This window comes from Delphinapterus leucas, unplaced genomic scaffold (genome assembly GCF_059928025.1).
Source record: "Delphinapterus leucas isolate spDelLeu-1000000601 "Yukka" unplaced genomic scaffold, BTC_Dleu_Yukka2 spDelLeu_asBTCV2_sq31, whole genome shotgun sequence".
Taxonomy (NCBI): Eukaryota; Metazoa; Chordata; class Mammalia; order Artiodactyla; family Monodontidae; genus Delphinapterus; species Delphinapterus leucas.
Window position 1 is genome coordinate 3086489 of NW_028322240.1, and position 13030 is coordinate 3099518.

The following is a 13030-nucleotide window of genomic DNA, read 5'->3' on the forward strand; positions in this document are numbered from 1 at the left end:
ACAAGTTAAATATCCGAGAAAGGAAAAAATGGATAAAGAAGTTCTGGTACGCACGTACAATGGAATATCACTCAGCAATGAAATCTACGTCTTCAGGCCCATAGCGGCATAATGAGTGGATTCAGGTACGATGATTCTACGAGAAATAAGTCACACAGAAAAAGAAACATCATAATATATCAGTAATACACGGAATGTAAACTTGGCTACACATAAACTGAATTACAAAACAGAACATGGTCTCAAATTTAGAAAACCAACTTATGCTTGCTTATGGGGAAAGGTGAGTTGGGGTGCTGCATAAAACCAGAGATTGAAATTAGCACAGATACCGTTCCATAAGCCAAATATATAATAGACAAGACCTACTCCTTGCTCAACGAAATGGACTCAACACCCCATATTCAACGCCTGGCAAGATACCTGACAAGTAAGAATCTTAAAACCCATGGATTTATATGTCTCCATAAGGAAATCAAGCGTGTGTACAGCGGCCTAAATGCAGCAGTGAAAATCCGATAAATCCCATTATCAAAATAAATATCAAAAACAAAAAACAATGACAGTGAAATAGAGAGCAATTCTTAAATCATTCATTCAGGGCTTGTGATGCAACCTGGATTTCCCACATCTACACCCAGATCTGGGTGAGACATAAGGCTGGACTCTTCTGGCTGATAGCATTGGTGAGGTTCGCTGAGCAAACGCAGACCCTTTGAAGTCATACTGCATGGTACCCATTCCATGGGTCCCAACTCTCTAGGTTTAAGGGATTCTTCCTTCAGCTAAAACATGCATTGGAAACCCAGAGTATGGTACACCGTGTGATTGGGAAACGTTTTCCAGTGCATCTCAGTTTTCGCCCCTGGTACTCGGGTTCACCATTCCAGGCGCTTTACAAACACTCTCCCCACTTGGAGAGTCAGTGCCTTTAACCTCCTGTTTGGCACAGTTTGCAATTTCTGCGCAAGATGAACAGGAATGGGGAGAACCAATGAGAGACTAGCTGTAGGTGTCTGCACGGGCAAATTGAACGCTCATTTCCCACCAGGAAGAGGAATTAACCAAAGGCTCAGCGTGCCCTGCCAGAAAGAGATTATGGCGTGAAACAATCCTGTGGTTTTGCGGCCAGCTCACAAGAAAGCAAGTTGAAGAAAGGAGCTCAGGGGCAGTGTAATTCAGAAACCTGCAGAGTTATGAATGACAGCTATCGTCCAAAAATGTATTGAAGTAAGTCTTCGAAGAGGACTTGAAAGCGGGGCAGAATTTCAGGAATACGATTTCAGGGGATAGACTGGAATTGCACTTAAAGCATAGGAAAAGAGGCAGAATGTTGATTATGATGCAGTTGGCCAAAAAGGGCGTATGCGTTTTTTCCTGAATATATTCAGGAAAAAACGCATACGATCTTTTTGGCCAACCAAGCAAGCGTGTAAAGTAAATCTGCACAACAATTAAGTCTCACTGCCCCCCGGTCAAAAGGGCCATCTGAAAAAAGTGTAAAATCCAGAAAGGCAGGACAGGTCATGGAGAACAGGGAGCCTTGTTATGCTGATGGGCGGGGTGTAAATTGCCAACAACCGCTCTGGAGATGTGTATGGTGTTTCCAGAAACACGTAGGAAACAAAGCAACACAGCCTATGGCACTTCCACTTATGGTCCTATAGCTTAGGGAAATTAAAATCAAAAACACACAGCCACCCCAAAGTTTGGAATGGCTCTGTTTACAAGAACCTCATCTACGGTAGAAGTTAAATATCCGTGAAAGCATAAAATGGATAAAGAAGTTGTGGTACGCACGTACAATGGAATATCACTCAGCAATGAAATCTACGTCATCAGGCCCGTAGCGGCATAATGAGTGGATTCAGGTACGATGATTCTACAAGAAATAAGTCCCACAGAAAAAGAAACATCATAAGTTATCACTAATACACGGAATGTAAACTTGGCTACACATGAACTGAATTACAAAACAGAACAGGGTCTCAAATTTAGCAAACCAACTTATGCTTGCTTATGGGGAAAGGTCAGTTGGGATGCTGCATAAAACCAGAGATTGAAATTAGCACAGATACCATTCCATAAGCCAAATATATAATAGACAAAACCTACTCCTTGCTCAACGAAATGGACTCAACACCCTCTATTCAAAGCCTGGGAAGATACCTGACAAGTAAGAATCTTAAAACCCATGGATTTATATGTCTCTATAAGGAAATCAAGCGTGTGTACAGCGGCCTAAAAGCAGCAGTGAAAATCCGATAAATCCCATTTTGAAAATGAATTTCAAAAACAAAACACAATGACAGTGAAATAGAGAGCAATTCTTAAATCATTCATTCAGGGCTTGTGATGCAACCTGTATTTACCACATCTACACCCAGAGCTGGATGAGACATAAGGCTGGACACTTCGGGCTGATAGCATTGGTGAGGTTCGGTGAGCAAACGCAGACGTCTTGAAGTCATACTGCATGGTACCCATTCCAAGGGTCCCAACTCTCCAGGTTTAAGGGATTCTTCCTTGAGCTAAAACATGCATGGGAAACCCAGAGTATGGTCCACCATGTGATTGGGAAACGTTTTCAAATGCATCTCAGTTTTCGTCCTCTGGTACTCGGGTTCACCATTCCAGACGCTTTACTAACACTCTCCCCACTTGGAGAGTCAGTGCCTTTAACCTCCTGTTTGGCACAGTTTGCAATTTCTGCGCAAGATGAACAGGCATAGGGAGAACCAATGAGAGACTAGCTGTTGGTGTCTGCACGGGCAAATGGAACGCTCATTTCCCACCAGGAAGAGGAATTAACCAAAGGCTCAGCGTGCCATGCCGGAAACAGATTAGGGCCTGAAGCAATCCTGCGGTTTTGCGGCCAGCTCACAAGAAAACGAGTTGAAGAAAGGGGCTCAGGGGCACTGTAATTCACAAACCTGCAGAGTTTTGAATGACAGCTACCGTCCAAAAATGTACTGAAGTAAGTCTTCAAAGAGGACTTGAAAGCGGGGCAGAATTTCAGGAAAACGATTTCAGGGAGTAGACTGGAATTGCACTTAAAGCATAGGAAAAGAGGCAGAATGTCGACAATGATGCACTTGGCCAAAAAGGGCGTATGCGTTTTTTCCTGAATATATTCAGGAAAAAACGCATACGCCCTTTTTGGCCAACCAAGCAAGCGTGTAAAGGAAATCTGCACTACAATGAAGTCTCACTGCCTCCCGGTTAAAAGGGCCATCTGAATAAAGAGTAAAATCCAGAAAGACAGGACAGGTCATGGAGAACAGGGAGCCTTGTTATGCTGATGGGCGGGATGTAAATTGCCAACAGCCACTCTGGAGAAATGTATGGTGTATCCTGAAACACGTAGGAAACAAAGTAACACAGCCTATGTCACTTCCACTTATGGTCCTATAGCTTAGGGAAATTAAAATCAAAAACACACAGCCACCCCAAAGTTTGGGATGGCTCTGTTTACAAGAACCTTGTCTACGGTACAAGTTAAATATCCGAGAAAGGAAAAAATGGATAAAGAAGTTGTGGTACGCACGTACAATGGAATATCACTCAGCAATGAAATCTACGTCTTCAGGCCCATAGCGGCATAATGAGTGGATTCAGGTACGATGATTCTACGAGAAATAAGTCACACAGAAAAAGAAACATCATAATATATCAGTAATACACGGAATGTAAACTTGGCTACACATAAACTGAATTACAAAACAGAACAGGGTCTCAAATTTAGAAAACCACCTTATGCTTGCTTATGGGGAAAGGTGAGTTGGGGTGCTGCATAAACCAGAGATTGTAATTAGCACAGATACCGTTCCATAAGCCAAATATATAATAGACAAGCCCTACTCCTTGCTCAACGAAATGGACTCAACACCCCATATTCAACGCCTGGCAAGATACCTGACAAGTAAGAATCTTAAAACCCATGGATTTATATGTCTCCATAAGGAAATCAAGCATGTGTACAGCGGCCTAAACGCAGCAGTGAAAATCCGATAAATCCCATTATCACAATAAATTTCAAAAACAAAACACAATGACAGTGAAATACAGAGCAATTCTTAAATAATTCATTCAGGGCTTGTGATGCAACCTGGATTTCCCACATCTACACCCAGAGCTGGGTGAGACATAAGGCTGGACACTTCGGGCTGATAGCATTGGTGAGGTTCGGTGAGCAGACGCAGACCCTTTGAAGTCATACTGCATTTTACCCATTCCATGGGTCCCAACTCTCCAGGTTTAAGGGACTCTTCCTTCAGCTAAAACATGCATGGGAAACCCAGACTATCGTCCGCCGTGTGATTGGGAAACGTTTTCAAATGCATCTCAGTTTTCGTCCCCTGGTACTCGGGTTCACCATTCCAGACGCTTTACTAACACTCTCCCCACTTGGAGAGTCATTGCCTTTAACCTCCTGTTTGGCACAGTTTGCAATTTCTGCGCAAGATGAACAGGAATAGGGAGAACCAATGAGAGACTAGCTGTTGGTGTCTGCACGGGCAAATTGAACGCTCATTTCCCACCAGGAAGAGGGATTAAACAAACGCTCAGGGTGCTCTGCCGGAAACAGATTAGGGCCTGAAGCAATCCTGCGGTTTTGTGGCCAGCTCACAAGAAAGCGAGTTAAAGAAAGGAGCTCAGGGGCACTGCAATTCACAAACCTGCAGAGTTATGAATGACTGCTATCATCCAAAAATGTATTGAAGAAGTCTTCGAAGAGGACTTGAAAGCGGGGCAGAATTTCAGGAACACGATTTCAGGGGATAGACGGGAATTGCACTTAAAGCATAGGAAAAGAGGCAGAATGTCAACAATGATGCACTTGGCCAAAAAGGGCGTATGCGTTTTTTCCTGAATATATTCAGGAAAAAACTCATACGCCCTTTTTGGCCAACCAAGCAAGCGTGTAAAGGAAATCTGCACTACAATGAAGTCTCACTGCCCCCCGGTCAAAAGGGCCATCTGAAAAAAGTGTAAAATCCAGAAAGGCAGGACAGGTCATGGAGAACAGGGAGCATTGTTATGCTGATGGGCGGGATGTAAATTGCCAACAACCACTCTGGAGTAGTGTATGGTGTTTCCAGAAACACGTAGGAAACAAAGCCACACAGCCTATGGCACTTCCACTTATGGTCCTATAGCTTAGGGAAATTAAAATCGAAAACACACAGCCACCCCAAAATTTGGGATGGCTCTGTTTACAAGAACCTCATCTACGGTAGAAGTTAAATATCCGAGAAAGCATAAAATGGATAAAGAAATTGTGGTACGCACGTACAATGGAATATCACTCAGCAATGAAATCTACGTCATCAGGACCGTAGCGGCATAATGAGTGGATTCAGGTACGATGATTCTATGAGAAATAAGTCAGACAGAAAATGAAACATCATAAGTTATCACTAATACACGGAATGTAAACTTGGCTACACATAAACTGAATTACAAAACAGAACAGGGTCTCAAATTTAGAAAACCAACTTATGCTTGCTTATGGGGAAAGGTGAGTTGGGGTGCTGCATAAAACCAGAGATTGAAATTAGCACAGATACCGTTCCATAAGCCAAATATATAATAGACAAGACCTACTCCTTGCTCAACGAAATGGACTCAACATCCCATATTCAACGCCTTGCAAGATACCTGACAAGTAAGAATCTTAAAACCCATGGATTTATATGTCTCCATAAGGAAATCAAGCGTGTGTACAGCGGCCTAAACGCAGCAGTGAAAATCCGATAAATCCCATTATCAAAATAAATTTCAAAAACAAAACACAATGACAGTGAAATAGAGAGCAATTCTTAAATAATTCATTCAGGGCTTGTGATGCAACCTGGATTTCCCACATCTACACCCAGAGCTGGGTGAGACATAAGGCTGGACACTTCGGGCTGATAGCATTGGTGAGGTTCGGTGAGCAAACGCAGACCCTTTGAAGTCATACTGCATGGTACCCATTCCATGGGTCCCAACTCTCCAGGTTTAAAGGATTCTTCCTTCAGCTAAAACATGCATGGGAAACCCACAGTACAGTGCACTGTGTGACCGGGAAACGTTTTCAAATGCATCTCAGTTTTCGTCCCCTGGTACTCGGGTTCACCATTCCAGACGCTTTACTAACACTCTCCCCACTTGGAGAGTCAGTGCCATTAACCTCCTGTTTGGCACAGTTTGCAATTTCTGCGCAAGATGTACAGGAATATGGAGAACCAATGAGAGACTGGCTGTAGGTGCCTGCACGGGCAAAAGGAACGCTCATTTCCGACCAGGAAGAGGAATTAAACAAAGGCTCAGCATGCCCTGCCGGAAAGAGACTTTGGCCTGAAGCAATCCTGCGGTTTTGCGGCCAGCTCACAAGAAAGCGAGTTGAAGAAAGGAGCTCAGGGGCAGTGTAATTCAGAAACCTGCAGAGTTATGAATGACAGCTATCGTCCAAAAATGTATTGAAGTAAGTCTTCCAAGAGGACTTGTAAGCGGGGCAGAATTTCAGGAAAACGATTTCAGGGGGTAGACTGGAATTGTACTAAAAGCATAGGAAAAGAGGCAGAATGTCGACAACGATGCACTAGGCCAAAAAGGACGTATGCGTTTTTTCATGTATATATTCAGGAAAAAATGCATAAGCCCTTTTTGGCCAACCAAGCAAGCGTGTAAAGGAAATCTGCACTACAATGAAGTCTCACTGCCCCCCCGGTCAAAAGGGCCATCTGAAAAAAGTGTAAAATCCAGAAAGGCAGGACAGGTCATGGAGAACAGGGAGCCTTGTCATGCTGATGGGCGGGATGTAAATTGCCAACAACCACTCTGGAGAAGTGTATGGTGTTTCCAGAAACACGTAGGAAACAAAGCAACACAGCCTATGGCACTTCCACTTATGGTCCTATAGCTTAGGGAAATTAAAATCAAAAACACACAGCCACCCCAGAGTTTGGGACGGCTCTGTTTACAAGAACCTCGTCTACGGTACAAGTAAAATATCCCAGAAAGTAAGAAATGGATAAAGAAGTTGTGGTACGCACGTACAATGGAATATCACTCAGCAATGAAATCTACGTCATCAGGCCCGTAGCGGCAAAATGAGTGGATTCAGGTATGATGATTCTACGAGAAATAAGTCACACAGAAAAAGAAACATCATAATATATCACTAATACACGGAAGGTAAACTTGGCTACCCATGAACTGAATTACAAAACAGAACAGGGTCTCAAATTTAGCAAACCAACTTATGCTTGCTTATGGGGAAAGGTCAGTTGGGATGCTGCATAAAACCAGAGATTGAAATTAGCACAGATACCGTTCCATAAGCCAAATATATAATAGACAAAACCTACTCCTTGCTCAACGAAATGGACTCAACACCCTATATTCAACGCCTGGGAAGATACCTGACAAGTAAGAATCTTAAAACCCATGGATTTATATGTCTCCATAAGGAAATCAAGCGTGTGTACAGTGGCCTAAACGCAGCAGTGTAAATCCGATAAATCCCATTATCAAAATGAATTTCAAAAACAAAACACAATGACAGTGAAATAGAGAGCAATTCTTAAATAATTCATTCAGGGCTTGTGATGCAACCTGGATTTACCACATCTACACCCAGAGCTGGATGAGACATAAGGCTGGACACTTCGGGCTGATAGCATTGGTGAGGTTCGGTGAGCAAACGCAGACCCTTTGAAGTCATACTGCATGGTACCCATTCCATGGGTCCCAACTCTCCAGGTTTAAGGGATTCTTCCTTCAGCTAAAACATGCATGGGATACCCAGAGTATGGTCCACCGTGTGATTGGGAAACGTTTTAAAATGCATCTCAGTTTTCGTCCCCTGGTACTCGGGTTCAACATTTGAACGCTTTACTAACACTCTCCCCACTTGGAGAGTCAGTGCCATTAACCTCCTGTTTGGCACAGTTTGCAATTTCTGTGCAAGATGAACAGGAATAGGGAGAAGCAATGAGAGACTAGCTGTAGGTGTCTGCACGGGCAAATGGAACGCTCATTTCCCACCAGGAAGAGGAATTAACCAAAGGCTCAGCGTGCCCTGCCGGAAAAAGATTAGGGCCTGAAGCAATCCTGCGGTTTTGCGGCCAGCTCACAAGAAAGCGAGTTGAAGAAATGAACTCAGGGGCACTGTACTTCACAAACTTGCAGAGTTATGAATGACAGCTATCGTCCAAAAATATATTTAAGTAAGTCTTCGAAGAGGAATTGAAAGCAGGGCAGAATTTCAGGAAAACGATTTCAGGGGGTAGACTGGAATTGTACTAAAAGCATAGGAAAAGAGGCAGAATGTCGACAATGATGCACTTGGCCAAAAAGTGCGTATGCGTTTTTTCCTGAATATATTCAGGAAAAAACGCATACGCACTTTTTGGCCAACCAAGCAAGCGTGTAATGGAAATCTGCACTACAATGAAGTCTCACTGCCCCCCGGTCAAAAGGGCCATCTGAAAAAAATGTAAAATCCAGAAAGTCAGGACAGGTCATGGAGAACAGGGAGCCTTGTCATGCTGATGGACGGGATGTAAATTGCCAACAACCACTCTGGAGAAGTGTATGGTGTTTCCAGAAACACGTAGGAAACAAAGCAACAGAGCCTATGGCACTTCCACTTATGGTCCTATAGCTTAGGGAAATTAAAATCAAAAACACACAGCCACCCCAAAGTTTGGGATGGCTCTGTTTACAAGAACCTTGTCTACGGTACAAGTTAAATATCCGAGAAAGGAAAAAATGGATAAAGAAGTTCTGGTACGCACGTACAATGGAATATCACTCAGCAATGAAATCTACGTCTTCAGGCCCGTAGCGGCATAATGAGTGGATTCAGGTACGATGAGTCTACGAGAAATACGTCACACAGAAAAAGAAACATCATAATATATCAGTAATACACGGAATGTAAACTTGGCTACACATAAACTGAATTACAAAACAGAACAGGGTCTCAAATTTAGAAAACCAACTTATGCTTGCTTATGGGGAAAGGTGAGTTGGGGTGCTGCATAAAACCAGAGATTGAAATTAGCACAGATACCGTTCCATAAGCCAAATATATAATAGACAAGCCCTACTACTTGCTCAACGAAATGGACTCAACACACCATATTCAACGCCTGGCAAGATACCTGACAAGTAAGAATCTTAAAACCCATGGATTTATATGTCTCCATAAGGAAATCAAGCATGTGCACAGCGGCCTAAACGCAGCAGTGAAAATCCGATAAATCCCATTATCAAAATAAATTTCAAAAACAAAACACAATGACAGTGAAATAGAGAGCAATTCTTAAATAATTCATTCAGGGCTTGTGATGCAACCTGGATTTCCCACATCTACACCCAGAGCTGGGTGAGACATAAGGCTGGGCACTTCGGGCTGATAGCATTGGTGAGGTTCGGTGAGCAAACGCAGACCCTTTGAAGTCATACTGCATGGTACCCATTCCATGGGTACCAACTCTCCAGGTTTAAGGGATTCTTCCTTCAGCTAAAACATGCATTGGAAACCCAGACTATCGTCCACCGTGTGATTGGGAAACGTTTTCAAATGCATCTCAGTTTTCGTCCCCTGGTACTCGGGTTCACCATTCCAGACGCTTTACTAACACTCTCCCCACTTGGAGAGTCTGTGCCTTTAACCTCCTGTTTGGCACAGTTTGCAATTTCTGCGCAAGATGAACAGGCATAGGGAGAACCAATGAGAGACTAGCTGTTGGTGTCTGCACGGGCAAATAGAACGATCATTTCCCACCAGGAAGTGGAATTAACCAAAGGCTCAGCGTGCCCGGCCGGAAACATATTACGGCCTGAAGCAATCCAGCGGTTTTGCGGCTAGCTCACAAGAAAAGGAGTTGAAGAAAGGAGCTCAGGGGCACTGTAATTCACAAACCTGCAGAGTTATGAATGACAGCTATCGTTCAAAAATGTACTGAAGTAAGTCTTCAAAGAGGACTTGAAAGCGGGGCAGAATTTCAGGAAAACGATTTCAGGGGGTACACTGGAATTGCACTTAAAGCATAGGAAAAGAGGCAGAATGTCGACAATGATGCACTTGGCCAAAAAGGGCGTATGCGTTTTTTCCTGAATATATTCAAGAAAAAACGCATACGCACTTTTTGGCCAACCAAGCAATCGTGTAAAGGAAATCTGCACTACAATGAAGTCTCATTGCCCCCCGGTCAAAAGGGCCATCTGAAAAAAGTGTAAAATCCAGAAAGGCAGGACAGGTCTTGGAGAACAGGGAGCCTTGTTATGCTGATGGGTGGGATGTAAATTGCCAACAGCCACTCTGGAGAAATGTATGGTGTATCCTGAAACACGTAGGAAACAAAGCAAAACAGCCTATGTCACTTCCACTATGGTCCTGTAGCTTAGGGTAATTAAAATCACAAACACACAGCCACCCCAAAGTTTGGGATGGCTCTGTTTACAAGAACCTTGTCTACCATACAAGTTAAATATCCGAGAAAGGAAAAAATGGATAAAGAAGTTCTGGTACGCACGTACAATGTAATATCACTCAGCAAAGAAATCTACGTCTTCAGGCCCATAGCGGCATAATGAGTGGATTCAGGTACGATGATTCTACGAGAAATACGTCACACAGAAAAAGAAACATCATAATATATAAGTAATACTCGGAATGTAAACTTGGCTACACATAAACTGAATTACAAAACAGAACAGGGTCTCAAATTTAGAAAACCAACTTATGCTTGCTAATGGGGAAAGGTGAGTTGGGGTGCTGCATAAAACCAGAGATTGAAATTAGCACAGATACCGTTCCATAAGCCAAATATATAATAGACAAGACCTACTCCTTGCTCAACGAAATGGACTGAACACCCCATATTCAACGCCTTGCAAGAAACCTGACAAGTAAGAATCTTAAAACCCATGGATTTATATGTCTCCATAATGAAATCAAGCGTGTGTACAACGGCCTAAATGCAGCAGTGAAAATCCGATAAATCCCATTATCAAAATAAATTTCAAAAGCAAAACACAATGACAGTGAAATAGAGAGCAATTCTTAAATCATTCATTCAGGGCTTGTGATGCAACCTGGATTTACCACATCTACACCCAGAGCTGGGTGAGACATAAGGCTGGACACTTCGGGCTGATAGCATTGGTGAGGTTCGGTGAGCAAACGCAGACCCTTTGAAGTCATACTGCATGGTACCCATTCCATGGGTCCCAACTCTCCAGGTTTAAGGGATTCTTCCTTCAGCTAAAACATGCATGGGAAACCCACAGTACAGTGCACTGTGTGACCGGGAAACGTTTTCAAATGCATCTCAGTTTTCGTCCCCTGGTACTCGGGTTCACCATTCCAGACGCTTTACTAACACTCTCCCCACTTGGAGAGTCAGTGCCATTAACCTCCTGTTTGGCACAGTTTGCAATTTCTGCACAAGATGTACAGGAATAGGGAGAACCAATGAGAGACTAGCTGTAGGTGCCTGCACGGGAAAAAGAACGCTCATTTCCGACCAAGAAGAGGAATTAAACAAAGGCTCAGCAAGCCCTGCCGGAAAGAGATTACGGCCTGAAGCAATCCTGCGGTTTTGCGGCCAGCTCACAAGAAAACGAGTTGAAGACATGAGCTCAGGGGCACTGTAATTCACAAACCTGCAGAGTTATGAATGACAGCTATCATCCAAAAATGTATTGAAGTAAGTCTTCGAAGAGGACTTGAATGCGGGGCAGAATTTCAGGAAAACGATTTCAGGGGGTAGACTGGAATTGTACTAAAAGCATAGGAAAAGAGGCAGAATGTCGACAACGATGCACTTGGCCAAAAAGGGCGTATGCGTTTTTTCCTGAATATATTCAGGAAAAAACGCATACGCCCTTTTTGGCCAACCAAGCAAGCGTGTAAAGGAAATCTGCACTACAATGAAGTCTCACTGCCCCCCCGGTCAAAAGGGCCATCGGAAAAAAGTGTAAAATCCAGAAAGGCAGGACAGGTCATGGAGAACAGGGAGCCTTGTCATGCTGATGGGCGGGATGTAAATTGCCAACAACCACTCTGGAGAAGTGTATGGTGTTTCCAGAAACACGTAGGAAACAAAGCAACACAGCCTATGTCACTTCCACTTATGGTCCTATAGCTTAGGGAAATTAAAATCAAAAACACACAGCCACCCCAGAGTTTGGGACGGCTCTGTTTACAAGAACCTCGTCTACGGTACAAGTAAAATATCCCAGAAAGCAAAAAATGGATAAAGAAGTTGTGGTACGCATGTACAATGAAATATCACTCAGCAATGTAATCTACTTCATCAGGCCCGTAGCGGCATAATGAGTGGATTCAGGTACGATGATTCTACGAGAAATAAGTCACACAGAAAAAGAAACATCATAAGATATCACTAATACACGGAATGTAATCTTGGCTACACATGAACTGAATTACAAAACAGAACAGGGTCTCAAATTTAGAAAACCAACTTATGCTTGCTTATGGGGAAAGGTGAGTTGGGGTGCTGCATAAAACCAGAGATTGAAATTAGCGCAGATACCGTTCCATAAGCCAAATATATAATAGTCAAGACCTACTCCTTGCTCAACGAAATGGACTCAAAGCCTGGGAATATACCTGACAAGTAAGAATCTTAAAACCCATGGATTTATATGTCTCCATAAGGAAATCAAGCGTGTGTACAGCAGCCTAAACGCAGCAGTGAAAATCCGATAAATCCCATTATCAAAATAAAATTCAAAACCAAAACACATTGACAGTGAAATAGAGAGCAATTCTTAAATAATTCATTCAGGGCTTGTGATGCAACCTGGATTTACCACATCTACACCCATAGCTGGGTGAGATATACGGCTGGACACTTCGGGCTGATAGCATTTGTGAGGTTCGGTGAGCAAACGCAGACCCTTTGTAGTCATACTGCATGATACCCATTCCATGGTTCCCAGCTCTCCAGGTTTAAGGGATTCTTCCTTCAGCTAAGACATGCATGGGAAACCCAGAGTATTGTCC